Here is a 14112-nt window from a genome sequence, read left to right as displayed (position 1 = left end):
CAACCTTCTACAGAGATTTCCCCTGGCTCCTCTTCTTTCTGGCCCCTAAGTTTAAATTTCTGAGCGCATAGATGTGTTAGCTAGACAGTCATCTCCTCTCTGCAAGTTGAGTCACAAGAGTGCTTCCCAGCAGGAGGGGAGCATCACCTCAGGGAAAACCCAGGTTGACCAGGCAGTGACTTCCTTGTGCAGATACATTTTTCCCCTGAACAGCCTGGGTGTGTCTGATACCACTGCTAGGAGCCAGGACCAGGGAAAGCACGTAAGCCCTTCCTCCATTCTCCCCTAGGGCCCTGTTTTGATCATGCAATCTGCTCTCCTCTCTTTCCTGTTGAGATAGAAGAGAACAGGATTCATCTACTTAAGTTTTGATTGGAGAATTACTCATTTGGAAGGTAAAAATGTGCTCACCTCAGCAGCACATACAGTAAAAATTGGAATGATATAGAGAAGATTAGCATGGCCCCTGTGCAAGGATGACATGCAAATTCATGAAGCCTTCCATACTTTTAAAAAATAAAAATAAAGGGGCCGGGCACAGCGGCTCACGCCTGTAATCCCAGCACTTGGGGAGGTTGAGATGGGTGGATCATGAGGTCAGGAGTTCGAGACCAGCCTGGCCAACATGGTGAAACCCCATCTCTACTAAAATACAAAAAATTAGCTGGGCGTGGTGGCAAGTGCCTGTAATTCCAGCTACTCCAGAGGCTGAGGCAGGAGAATCACTTGAACCTGGGAGGCGGAGGTTGCAGAGTCCAGATCGTGCCACTGCACTCCAGCCTGGGCAACAATGTGAGACTCCATCTCAAATAAATAAATAGAAAGAAAGAAGAAAATAAAACATAAAGAAGGCTGTAGATGAACATTAGGGAATAACTATAGGCACGCACCACCATGCAGCTATAGTTATGTCCCTAACAGGTAGGTACATAACTCTGATATTAGAACTGAGGAGAAAAAAAGGCCTGAGAAAAACAAAAAGTATCCTAATTTTGGAAGAACAATATCAGAGAAAATAATTTTTACTTACCCTGTATATTTTAGTGTGATATTTCCTGTTCTGAGTACTAACTATGGACAACCTTATATGTGAGGCAAAAAAGTAGTGAGTAGAACTGAGAGCCCATTCAAAGAAAAGCAAAAACCACAGCAATGGATGATCTTAACATACTTTCACATTCTAGACCGTGTGATGACACTGCTACCACCTATTCTCCTCCTGGTGCCCCCTGTTCCATTGCAGGTATGTACGCTGGCCATGGGCTATGGTAGAAGGAGTCACACATAGTCTCTCATTAGCCTTGGGGATAATCTGCTAAATGAAGGGTAAGCGCCTGTCCAAGATGGGGTGCTAGCAAATGTGGGGAGGTCACTTGCCTCTGCGTCTCACGTCTCCCAGGGCAGTCTGTAACCACTGTAACTTCGCTAATGCTTATCACAATCAGCCATCTTCTGGAAGGAGAGAGCAGATAGATGCTCATCCATCTTCTCCAACCTGTCTATCATCTTTAAAACTCTACTTATTCTGATTATCATAGTATGCAGAGCGAAAGAAAGAGGGAGAGCAAACAGCTCCCTGGCAGAATGTTCAGGATATGCTATACCTCAATCTGTAAATTCACAGCAATTTTTTCAACTGAATGAAAAGAACGATAGTTATTGTTTAATAGAGAGTACCAGCACTGTTTGAGGTTCGAGGTGCTCTCCTGACACATCTCTGCAACTCCAAAACCTACCCAGTGTTACAAAACAAAGAATCACAACCTCAGGAAAGGTTAAAACAAATTACTGGAAAGGAAAAACAGTTTGATTAAATGATTAAAAGATAAATTATGGGAAGAAGAAAACTGGGGTGAGAGCAGTGTTCTAAAACTTGATTGTGGTGATGGCTGCATAACTATGAATTCACTAAAAATCACTAAACTGTATACTTGCAGTAGGTGAATTTTATGGTGTGTAAATTTACCTTTAAAAAAGCTGTTAAAAAAAGAAAAACCTTTTTTAAAAAAGTATGGCTCATCATCCAGACAATAAATATTATGCAGCCTTTCAAAAGAATGAGGCAGTTTCCATCCTGGCTAACACGGTGAAACCCCGTCTCTACTAAAAATACAAAAACTTAGCCAGGTGTGGTGGTGGGCGCCTGTAGTCCCAGCTACTCGGGAGGCTGAGGCAGGAGAATGGTGTGAACCCGGGAGGTGGAGCTTGCAGTGAGCCGAGATCGCACCCCTGCACTCCAGCCTGGGTGACAGAGCGAGACTCTGTCTCAAAAACAACAACAAAAAAAGAATGAGACAGTTCTATATGCATTAATATGAAACAATCTCCAGTAAATATTAAGTGAAAAATAAGGAAGCAGAACAGTATGCATAATATGGTATACTTTCTTATAAAAACATTTGAAGGATTACATATATTTACATAGATTATTTCTGATAGGATATACAAGAAACCTGGGGTTGCCTCTGGGGAATAGGTGGGAGTTAGGAGTGAGAGGAAGACTTACTTTTCACTGTATACTTTTTTATGCCTTTCGAATTCTGTGTTATAAGCTTTTTATGGTCTATTTTATTTTTTATTTTTATTTTTTTGACACAGGGTCTCACTCTGTCACCCAGGCTGAAGTGCAGTGGCACAAACACGGCTGACTGCAGCCTCGACCTCCTGGGCTCAAGTGATCTTCCCCCAACCTTCTGAATAGCCGGGACCACAGGTGCATGCCACCATGCCAGGCTAATTTTTAAAATTTTTTTAGAGACGAGGTCTCACCATGTTGCTCAGGCTGGTCTCGAACTCCTGGGCCCAAATGATCCTCCCACCTTAGCCTTCCAAAATATTGGGATTACAGGGGTAAGCCACTGCGCCTGGCCTGATCTGTTTTTGAATAAACAAAATTATTACTTGTTTTAAAGAAACAAACAAAATGACAGGCCTTCCACCTCAAGCAAATAACACTTTGAAAAAGATTTTCTATCTTTGGTCATCAAATTTGAACTACAGGTCTTAAATATAAGGCTCATATAAGTTGATTATAATAAAGTAATTTGAATTTAGGCTCCAATGTTAGGTTTGAAGTGGAAAAGTATGATTGGTTTTTAGCAACATATTCTTTTTTTTTTTTTTTTGAGATGGAGTCTCACTCTGTAGCAATATTTTTTTTAAGGATGGATGGACTACTTGTTTGGGTTACTTATCTCTATCCTCTGAATATCCAACTATTCTCAATGTCAGGACTGCACCCAACTGTACCCATAAATAGAAAGGACCCCCTGGCTGCTTCTCCAGGACAGTGAGGCAACAGATCCATGACAGAAGTGCTGTGCCTCCCTTGACTTGATAAAGAAGGAGCCAATTTCTTCCCAGTTTCCTTGAGAATTCACAGCTGACAAGACAACTTCAGTCCCTGTGTCCACAGTCAGTGTGTGCTATTATACTTTGCCTGGAGAGGAAAAACCTGTTACCCTTAACTATTCTCACTGGCTCTTTTCTTCCTCATTAAGTATCAGAAGATCAGGAGGAGAAAATAAAGCTTGCTAGTTTCTTACCCATATTGTATATTCTATGAGTAAAGACCCACTCCTTCAAAGAATAGCTCCACCCCTGAAACCAGGAACTTAGTCCTCAGCCTGATGAAGTCAACCTCTTGGAGAAATTTTAAAGTTCTTCTAAACAACCTTTTTTTTTTTTTGAGAGGGAGTCTCGCTCAGTCACCCAGGCTGGAGTGCGGTGGCGCGATCTCGGCTCACTGCAAGCTCCATCGCCTCCCGGGTTCACGCCATTCTCCTGCCTCAGCCTCCCGAGTAGCTAGGACTATAGGCGCATGCCACCACACCTGGCTAATTTTTTTGTATTTTTAGTAGAGACGGGCTTTCACAGTGTTCACCAGGATGGTCTCAATCTCCTGACCTCGTGATCTGCCCACCTCGGCCTCCCAAAGTGCTGAGATTACAGGCGTGAGTCACCGCGCCCGGCCTAAACAACTCTTTAATCAGTGACAAACCAAAACTGAATTACAGACTTTTTTTTTTTTGAAATGGAGTCTTGCCCTGTTGCCCAGAGTGGAGTGCAATGGTGGGATCCCAGCTCACTGCACCCTCCACCTCCCAGGTTCAAGCAATTCTCACGCCTCAGCCTCACAACTAGCTGGGACTACAGGTAGGTACATAACTCTTACTCTTCATTTAGCAGATTATCCCCAAGGCTAATGAGAGACTATGTGTGACTCCTTCTACCATAGCCCATGGCCAGCGTACATACCTGCAATGGAACAGGGGGCACCAGGAGGAGAATAGGTGGTAGCAGTGTCATCACATGGTCTAGAATGTGAAAGTATGTTAAGATCATCCATTGCTGTGGTTTTTGCTTTTCTTTGAATGGGCTCTCAGTTCTACTCACTACTTTTTTGCCTCACATATAAGGTTGTCCATAGTTAGTACTCCAGAACAGGAAATATCACACTAAAATATACAGGGTAAGTAAAAATTATTTTCTCTGATATTGTTCTTCCAAAATTAGGATACTTTTTGTTTTTCTCTGGCCTTTTTCTCCTCAGTTCTAATATCAGAGTTATGTACCTACCTGTTAGGTGCTGTGTGCACCACCATGCCAGGCTAATTTTTTTGTTTGTTTGTTTTTGTTTTTTTGAGATGGAGTCTCATTCTGTCGCCCAGGCTGGAGTGCAGTGGTGCGATCTCAGCTCACAGCAAGCGCCGTTGCCTCCCGGATTCACACCATTCTCCTGCCTCAGTCTCCTAAGAAGCTGGGACTACAGGCGCCCACCACCACGCCTGGCTAATTTTTTTGTATTTTTAGTAGAGACGGGGGTTTCACAATGTTGGCCAGGCTGGTCTCGAACTCCTGACCTCGTGATCTGCCTGCCTCAGCCTCCCAAAGTGCTGGGATTACAGGCGTGAGCCACCACGCCCGGCCTAATTTTTGTATTTTTAGTAGAGATGGGGTTTCACCATGTTGGCCAGGCTGGTCTCAAACTCCTGACCTCAGGTGCTTGGCCTCCCAAAGTGCTGGGATTACAAGCCTGAGCCACTGTGCCCCACCCAAAGTTGTTAATAATATTTGAATAAAGGGCTGAGCATTTTCATTTTGCACTGGGTCCTGCAAATTATATGATTGGTACTGGTAATGTTCTGTTTCTCAATCTGGGTGTTGAATTTGTGAATATTCACCAAACTGTACGTATTTTGATATGTTTGCTTTTCTGTATGTGTATCATACTTCAATACAAAGCTTAAAACAGAACTATAGACTATTCTAAAAATAACTCATGAAACACTATTTATATAATGCAGCCAAAGTAGTTTTCACAAGAAAATGCATGGCCGTAAACACTTTTATTGCTTAGTGAGAATAAAAGTTCATTATTTTAAAAATAAAAGCAGGCAATGCAGAAAATTAAAAGGGGAAAATGTCACAGTAAGGCAAAATCTAAAGAAAGCAAAAGGAGGCCGGGCGCGGTGGCTCAAGCCTGTAATCCCAGCACTTTGGGAGGCCGAGACAGGCGGATCACGAGGTCAGGAGATTGAGACCATCCTGACTAACACGGTGAAACCCCGTCTCTACTAAAAAATACAAAAAACTAGCCGGGCGAGGTGGCGGGCGCCTGTAGTCCCAGCTACTCGGGAGGCTGAGGCAGGAGAATGGCGTGAACCCGGGAGGCGGAGCTTGCAGTGAGCTGAGATCCGGCCACTGCACTCCAGCCTGGGCGACAGAGCGAGACTCCGTCTCAAAAAAAAAAAAAAAGAAAGCAAAAGGAAAAGATTAAGGATAAAAGCAAACAGAATTATTTCAAAACCAGAAAAACAATATAATTGGCCAGGTGTGGTGGCTCATGCATGTAATCCCAATGCTTTGGGAGACTAAGGGAGGAGGATCATTTGAGGCCAGTAGTTCAAGACTGGCCCAGGTAACATAGCAAGACCTTGTCTCTACAACAACCACAACAAAACTAGCCAGCATGGTGGCGCGTGCCTATAGTTCCAGCTACTCAGAAGCTGAGGCAGGAAGATCACTTGAGCCCAGGAACTGGAGGTTATAGTCAGCTATGATCACATCACTGCACTCCAGCCTGGGCGACAGGGAAAGACTCTGTCTCTCTAAAAAAAATTTTGGGGGCCGGGCGCGGTGGCTCATGCCTGTAATCCCAGCACTTTCGGAGGCCGAGGTGGGAGGATCACGAGGTCAGGAGTTTGAGACCAGTCTGGCCAACATGGTGAAACCCTGTCTCTACTAAAAATACAAAAATTAGTCAGGCATGGTTGCAGGCAACTGTAATCCCAACTACTTGGGAGGCTGAAGCAGGAGAATCACTTGAACCCAGGAGGTGGACGTTGCTGTGAGCCGAGATTGTGCCATTGCACTCCAGCCTAGGTGACAAGAGGGAAACTCCGTCTCAAAAAAACAAAACAAAACAAAACAAAAAAGTAAGACAATATAGTTGATGAATAACTCTAAGATCTGGTTCTTTGGCAAGAAGCAAGCAACAAATTTGATAAACCACTAGCTAACAAAACAAACAAAAAAAAGAAATGACATAAATATACACATCAGGAATGAGAAAGGGTTTATAGCCATCAGTACAGAGGAAATGAGAATTACAAGGGAATACCTTGCCCAACCCAATACTAATACAATATAAAACCTGGATGAAATAGATAATATTTGAGGAAATATAAATTACCAATTGGGACTCAAAAATCTAAACAGATAAATAATCATGAATAAAAGCTGCCAAAAGATATACTCAAGGACAAAAGCTGAAACTAGATAGGTTAATGAGCAACTTCTTTCAAACATTCAGGCAATCAATCATACTCATATTCCAAAGGATAAACATCCCAGTGTTTCATAAAGCCAAAATTTTACATCATACAGCAGAAAAACTATGAACCAATCTCATGTATAAATGTAGATGTAGAACACCTTAAAAAACACAGGCACATCTTGGGACTCGATTGTGAAATAGAAAAGTATAATTAAAAATTAAGGATAGGCGCAGTGGCTCACGCTTGTAATCCTAGCACTTTGGGAAGCTGAGGCAGGCGGATCACCTGAGATCAGGAGCTTGAGACCAGCCTGGCCAACATGGTGAAACCCGTCTCTACTAAAAATACAAAAATTAGCCAGGTGTGGTGGTGTGTGCCTATAATCCCAGCTACTGGGGAGACTGAGGCAGGAGAATCGCTTGAACCTGGGAGGTGAAGGTTGCAGTGAGCTGAGATGGTGCCCTGCACTCCAACCTGGGCAATAGAGCAAGACTCTGTATCAAAAAACATTTGTTGGCCGGGCGCGGTGGCTCAAGCTTGTAATCCCAGCACTTTGGGAGGCCGAGACGGGCGGATCACGAGGTCGGGAGATCGAGACCATCCTGGCTAACACGGTGAAACCCCGTCTCTACTAAAAAATACAAAAAACTAGCCGGGCGAGGTGGCGGGCTCCTGTAGTCCCAGCTACTCCGGAGGCTGAGGCAGGAGAATGGCGTAAACCCGGGAGGCGGAGCTTGCAGTGAGCTGAGATCCGGCCACAGCACTCCAGCCTGGGCGACAGAGCCAGACTCCGTCTCAAAAAAAAAAAAAAAAAAAAAAAAAAAACATTTGTTTTAATAAAAAAAAATCAAAAAATTAAAATTAAAATTAAAAAATTAAAAAGGAAAAACAAAATTTAAAACTCAGGCATATCTCATTTTATTGCTCTGCTTTATTAGGCTTTGCAAATACTTCATTTAAAAAAATATTTTTCAGACCTCAGGTAACTGAAACTGCAGAAAGTGAAACTGCAGATAAGCAGGGACTGGTTTTGTTATAAAATGGGGCCCCCTGTGCTTGGACGTCTTCTTTTATTATTTTATTTATTTATTTATTTATTTTGTCTTTTGAGATGGAGTCTCGCTCTGTTGCTCAGGCTGGAGTGCAGTGGAGTGATCTTGGCTCACTGCAGCCTCTACTTCCCAGGTTCAAGTGATTCTTCTGCCTCAGCCTCCTGAGTAGCTGGGATTACAGGTGTGTATCACCACATCCCACTAATTTTTTGTATTTTTAGTAGGTACGGTTTTTTGCCATGTTGCCCAGGGTGATCTCGAACTCTTGGCCTCAAGTGATCCACTTGCCTCAGCTTCCCAAAATGCTGGGATTACAGGCATGAGCCATTGTGCCCAGCCAAATACTGCATTTTTACAAATTGAAAGTTTGTGGCAACCCTATATTCAGCAAGTCTATCAGGCCATTTCTCCAACAGCATGTGCGCATTTCGTGTTTCTTTGTCACATTTTAGTAATGTTTGCAATATTTCAAACTTTGTCATTATTATTGTATCCATTATGTTGATCTCTGATCTTTGATGTTACAACTGTAATTGTTTCGGGGTGCCATAAACCATGCCCATACAAGATGGTGAATTTAATCTATAAATGTTGTGTGTGTTCTGACTACTGAATGGACTGGGTGTTCCCCTGTGTGTCTTCCTCTCTTGGAACCTCCTCATTTCCTGAGACACAAAAATACTAAAATTAGGCCAGTTGGAACCCTACAGTGGCCTCTAAGTGTTCAAATGAAAGAGTCACACATCTCTCATTCTCAAAAACTAGAAATAATTAAGCTTAGTTAGGAAGGCATGTTGAAAGCTGGGACAGGCTGAAAGTTAGGCCTCTTGCACCAAATAGTTAGCTAAGATGTAAATACAAGGGAAAAGTTATTGAAGGAGATTAAAAGTGCTACTCCAGTGAATATGGAAATGAGATAAGAAAGCAGAACAGCCTTATTGCTGATATGGAGGATGTTTTAATGGCCTGGATAGATCAAACCTGTCACAACATTCCCTTAGGCCAATGCAAGGCCCTAACTCTCTCCCTTTTTTTTTTTTTTTTTTTTAGAGGAAGTCTCCCTGTGTTGCCCAGGCTGGAGTGCAATGGTGTGATCTCGGCTTACTGCAATCTCCGCCGCCAGGGTTCAAGTGATTCTCTCACCTCAGCCTCCCCAGTAGCTGGAATTACAGGTGCCTGCCACCACGCCTGGCTAATTTTTGTATTTTTGTAGAGATGGGGGTTTCACCATGTTGACCAGGTTGGTCTCGAACTTCTGACCTCAGGTGATCCACCCGCCTCGGCTTCCCAAAGTGCTGGGATTACAGGCATGAGCCACTGTGCCTGGCCCAATCAATATTATTATTAATATCCCATTAAAGTCAGGAGCTAGACAAGGATTCTCACCACCTCTGTTATTTAATGTTGTTCTGGAAGTGCTAGTTAATGCAATTAGACAATAGAATAAAAGTCAAAATACTAAAGTGGATGAGAGAATTATTATCAATTACCTGATTGGTCAGCCTAGAAATCCAAAATGATCAAATAAATAGTTGCTAGAAATAATACAAGAGCACAGAATATTCTTTCTATATTTATTTTATTTGCACTTATTTTATACTTGTGATTTTTCTGTGCTGTGTTGTTTCTAACAATTGGCTGACAAGCATACTGACAGAGCCAATTGTTTCTACCAGTTGGTTTCAAGCACACAAGACCCTGAAAGTCAGCAGAGCTTGATAGTGGAGACTGAGAGTGGGGATGGGATGGGCAGAAACAGTTACAGCTTGAATCCCTCAAAAACCTTAAATAGGGCTGGGTGCAGTGGCTCACACCTGTAATCCCAGCACTTTGGGAGACCGAGATGGGCAGATCACTTGAGGCCAGGAGTTCGAGACTAGCCTGGCCAACATGGTGAAACCCCATTTCTACTAAAAATACAAAAACTAGCTGGGCGTGGTGACTGTGCCTGTAATCCCAGCTACTTCGGAGGCCGAGGCACGAGAATCACTTGAACCTGGGAGGTGAAGGCTGCAGTGAGCCAAGATCGCGCCACTGCACTCCAGCCTGGGGGACAGAGCAAGACCCTGTCTCAGAAAAACAAAACAAAACACAAACCTTAAAGGGAAGGCAGGTGATGCAGTCAACATCAGCCGGAGTGTGTGTGAGCAATCCTAATGTTCTGAGGCTAGAATGGGGTTGGTGGGGGAGACACAATAGAGCCTTTGACACTGCTCTTGACATTGCACTGTACCACATTGAAGTGAGGCTACAATGAACCAGGGGGATCCAGGAAACCCTCTTCCTTATCAGCACCTCTCCACGGACTGCAGCCAGAGCACAAAGCTGTTTGTCTGAGGGTGGCGGGAAGGTCATTCCAGATGAAGGAACCAGATTAAAAAACAGAAGTACAAGCTCCTTTCCCAAGAGCAAAGCTAGAGGAGGGACAAAGCCATGTGAGGAAATGAGGAAGGGTCAGGAATACGTGGCTTAAAAGAGAGGAGAGCTCTAAGTATATCAGAAAAGGCAAGGGGATGGATCTTCAGGACTCATGTCATAATTCTGTCTGCCCTATCCTGTCTTAGAGATGACAAGGCCTTCCTTCTGGCTCTCTCTTTAGTATGCACCTAAGCACTTTGACTCATTGTTCTCTCATTCAATCCATGCAACAACTCTTAGAAGTCAGATTTTTTGACAACGCTTAAAATTTACTTATAAAAATTTTATTTTTAATTTTTGAGGGTATATAGTAGGTATATGTGTTTACAGGGCATATGGAATATTTTGATACAGCCAAACAATGTGTAATAATCACATCAGCGGAAATGAGGCATCCATCCCCTCAAGCATTTATCCTTTATCCTTTGTGTTATAAACAATCCAACTATACTCTTTTCGGTTTTTTTTTTTTTTTTTTTTTAAGAGATGTCACTCAGGCTGGAGTGCAGTGGCACAATCTTGGCTCACTGCAACCTCCACTTCCCGGGTTCAAGCAATTCTTCTGCTTCAGCCTCCCAAGTAGCTGGGATTACAGGCACATGCCGCCATCCCCAGCTAATTTTTGTATTTTTAGTAGAGATGGCGTTTCACCACGTTGGCCAGGATGGTCTTGAACTCCTGACCTCGTGATCCACCCACCTCAGCCTCCCAAAGTGCCAGGATTACAGGTGTGAGCCACTGTGCCTGGCCAATTTTTAAATTTATTTTAATTTTATTTATTTATTTATTTGAGATGAAATTTCACTCTGTTGCCTAGGCTGGAGTGCAGTGGTGCGATCTCAGCTCACCACAATCTTTGCCCCCCAGGTTCAAGTGATTCTCTTGCCTCAGCCTCCCGAGCAGCTTGGACTATAGGTGCACACCACCATGCCCGGCTAATTTTTGTATATTTAGTAGACACAGGGTTTCACCATGTTGGCAAGGCTGGTCTTGAACGCCTGACCTCGTGATCCACCCGCCTCTGCCTCCCAAAGTGCTGGGATTACAGGTTTGAGCCACCATGCCTGGCCTAGAAATGATTTTTATATGTCATGTTCTCTTTTTTTTTAACCTAATAATAGCTGTGTGTACTGATATATGTTGATTTTGCACGTTGACTTTTGTATATTGTTTTATTTCCTGCAAGTTTACTGAATTTGTATATCTGTTCTGATAATTTTTTAGTGGTGTCTCTAGGTTTTACTAAATATAAGATCCTATCATCTGCAAACAAAGATAATTTGATTTCTTCCTTTCCAATTTGGATGCCCTTTCTTTCTTTCTCTTGTCTGATTGCTCTAGCTAGGACTTCCAGTGCTCTGTTGAGTAACAGTGATGAAAGTGGGCATCCTTGTCGTGCTCCAGATCTTAGAAGAAAGACTTTCAGTTTTTCATCATTGAGTATGATACTAGCTGTGGGTCTGTCATATAGGGCTATGTTGAAGTATGTTCTTTTTTTTTTTTTGAGACGGAGTCTCGCTGTGCTCCCAGGCTGGAGTGCAGTGGCGTGATCTCGGCTCACTGCAAGCTCCGCCTCCCAGGTTCACGCCATTCTCCCGCCTCAGCCTCCCAAGTAGCTGAGACTACAGGCGCCCGCCACCACGCCTGGCTAGTTTTTTGTATTTTTAGTAGAGACGGGGTTTCACCATGTTAGCCAGGATAGTCTCGATCTCCTGACCTCGTGATCCACCCGCCTCGGCCTCCCAAAGTGCTGGGATTACAGGCTTGAGCCACCGCGCCCGGCCTTTTTTTTTTTTTTTTTTTTTTTAAAGACAGAGTTTCACTCTTGTGGCCCAGGCTGGAGTGTAATTGTGCAATCTCGGCTCACTGCAACCTCTGCCTCCTGGGTTCAAGTGATTCTCCTGCCTCAGCCTCCTGAGTAGCTGGGATCACAGGTGTACACCACCATGCTTTGCTAATTTTTTTGTATTTTTAGTAAGATTTCTAAAATCTCTACTGGGTTTCACCATGTTGGTCAGGCCAGTCTCGAATTCCTGACCTCAAGGGATCCACCTACCTTGGCCTCCCAAAGTGCTGGGATTTCAGGCGTGAGCCATGGTGCCCAGCCTAAGTATGTTCCTTCTATACCCAGGTTTTTTAGGGTTGTTATCATGAAAGGATGTTGAATTTTATCAAATGCATTTTCAGCGTGAATTGAAATGATAGTATAGTTTTGTCCCTCATTCTGTAGATATGATGTATCACATTGATTGATTTGCATATGACAAACCATCCTTGCATCCCTGGGATAAATCTCACTTGGTCATGATGAATGATCTTTTTAATGTGTTGTTGAATTCAGTTTGCTATTAAGGTGAGTGCGAAAGTATTGCAGTTTTTGCATTGTTGGAATTTGCCATTTGATACTGGAATACGTTCTTCAATAAATGTGGTTATGTTATACATCATTTTAATGGACATTTCTCGCTTTATGTTTTCTTGCTAATGACTTATTATTTGCTGTTTATTTTATGTTTATTTTAGACTATGGAAATGATGTTAGACAAAAAGCAAATTCGAGCAATTTTCTTATTTGGGTTCAAAATGGGTCATAAAGCAGCAAGAAAACTCATAATAACAATAAGGCATTTGGCCCAGGAACTGCTAAGAATGTACAGTAGAGTCGTGGTTCAAGAAGTTTTGCAAAGGAGACAAGAGCCTTGAAGATGAGGAGTGTAGTGGCCAGCCATCAGAAGTTGACAATGACCAATTGACAGCAGTCATCAAAGCTGATCCTCTTACAACTACATGAGAAGTTGCCAAAGAACTGAATGTCGACCATTCTATGGTCATTTGGCATTTGAAGCAAATTGGAAAGGTGAAAAAAAAAGGGGTCTTGATAAGTGGGTCCTTCATGAGCTGAGCAAAAAATTTTAAAAATGTTGTTTTGAAATGTTGTTTTCTCTTATTCTATGCAATAACAGTGAACCATTTCTTGATCGGATTGTGACATGTGACAAAAAGTGGATTTTATACAACTGGCGATGACCAGCTTAGTGGTTGGACTGAGAAGAAGCTCCGAAGCACTTCCCAAAGCCAAATTTGCACCAAAAAGGTCACGGCCACTGTTTGTTGGTCTGCTGCTGGTCTGATTCACTATAGCTTTCTGAATCCTGGCAAAACCATTACATCTGAGAAGTATGCTCAGCAAACAGACGAGATGCACCAAAAACTGCAACAACTGCAGGCAGCATTGGTCAACAGAAAGGGCCCAATTCTTCTCCACGACAACACCCAAACACACGTCACACAACCAACACTTCAAAAGTTGAGCGAATTGGGCTATGAAGTTTTGCCTTATCTGCCATACTCACCTGACCTCTCATCAACTGACTACCACTTCTTCAAGCATCTCAACAACTTTTTGTAGGGAAAACACTTCCACAACCAGTAGGATGCAGAAAATGATTTCCAAGGGTTTATTGAATCCTGAAACATGGATTTTTACAATATAGGAATAAACAAACATTTCTCATTGGCAAAAAATGTGTTGATTGTAATGGTTCCTGTTTTGATTAATAAAGATGTGTTTGAGCCTAGTTATAATGATTTAAAGTTCAAAGTCTGAAACCACAGTTACTTTTGCACCAACCTAATAGTATTTGGTTGAAGATTTTTGCATCAATGTTCATCGGGGATATTGGCCTGTTGTTTTCTTTCTTTCTTCCTTCCCTCCCTCCCTTCTTTCTTTCTCTTCCTTCCCTCCCTCCCTTCTTTCTTTCTTTCTTTCCTTCCTTCCTTCCTTCCTTCCTTCCTTCCTTCCTTCCTTCCTTCCTTCCTTCTTCCTTTCTTTCTTTCTTTCTTTCTTTCTTTCTTTCTTTCTT

The 14112-nt window shown here is 42.8% G+C and overlaps 1 protein-coding gene and 1 non-coding gene across 2 annotated transcripts in view; one reads left to right on the top strand and one right to left on the bottom strand.

Annotated features, from left to right (window-relative positions):
* Positions 1–403: 403 nt before the first annotated feature.
* LOC112607558 lies at positions 404–511 on the top strand. Its single transcript, XR_003115878.1, has one exon. It is a non-coding gene; the product is annotated as a U6 spliceosomal RNA (small nuclear RNA).
* A 2239-nt stretch (positions 512–2750) lies between these two features.
* Positions 2751–14112, bottom strand: part of LOC112606076 (myosin light polypeptide 6-like) — a 15897-nt gene continuing 4535 nt past the window's right edge. The window contains exon 2 of the transcript XR_003115592.1: positions 2751–2762. The gene's annotated coding sequence lies outside the window, so the exon portion shown is untranslated. The remainder of the gene's footprint in view (positions 2763–14112) is intronic.

The sequence above is a fragment of the Theropithecus gelada genome, chromosome 14 (genome assembly GCF_003255815.1).
Source record: "Theropithecus gelada isolate Dixy chromosome 14, Tgel_1.0, whole genome shotgun sequence".
In the NCBI taxonomy this organism is placed as follows: domain Eukaryota; kingdom Metazoa; phylum Chordata; class Mammalia; order Primates; family Cercopithecidae; genus Theropithecus; species Theropithecus gelada.
Note: the sequence above shows the minus strand (reverse complement) of the source record. Positions and strands in the feature narration are given on the sequence as shown.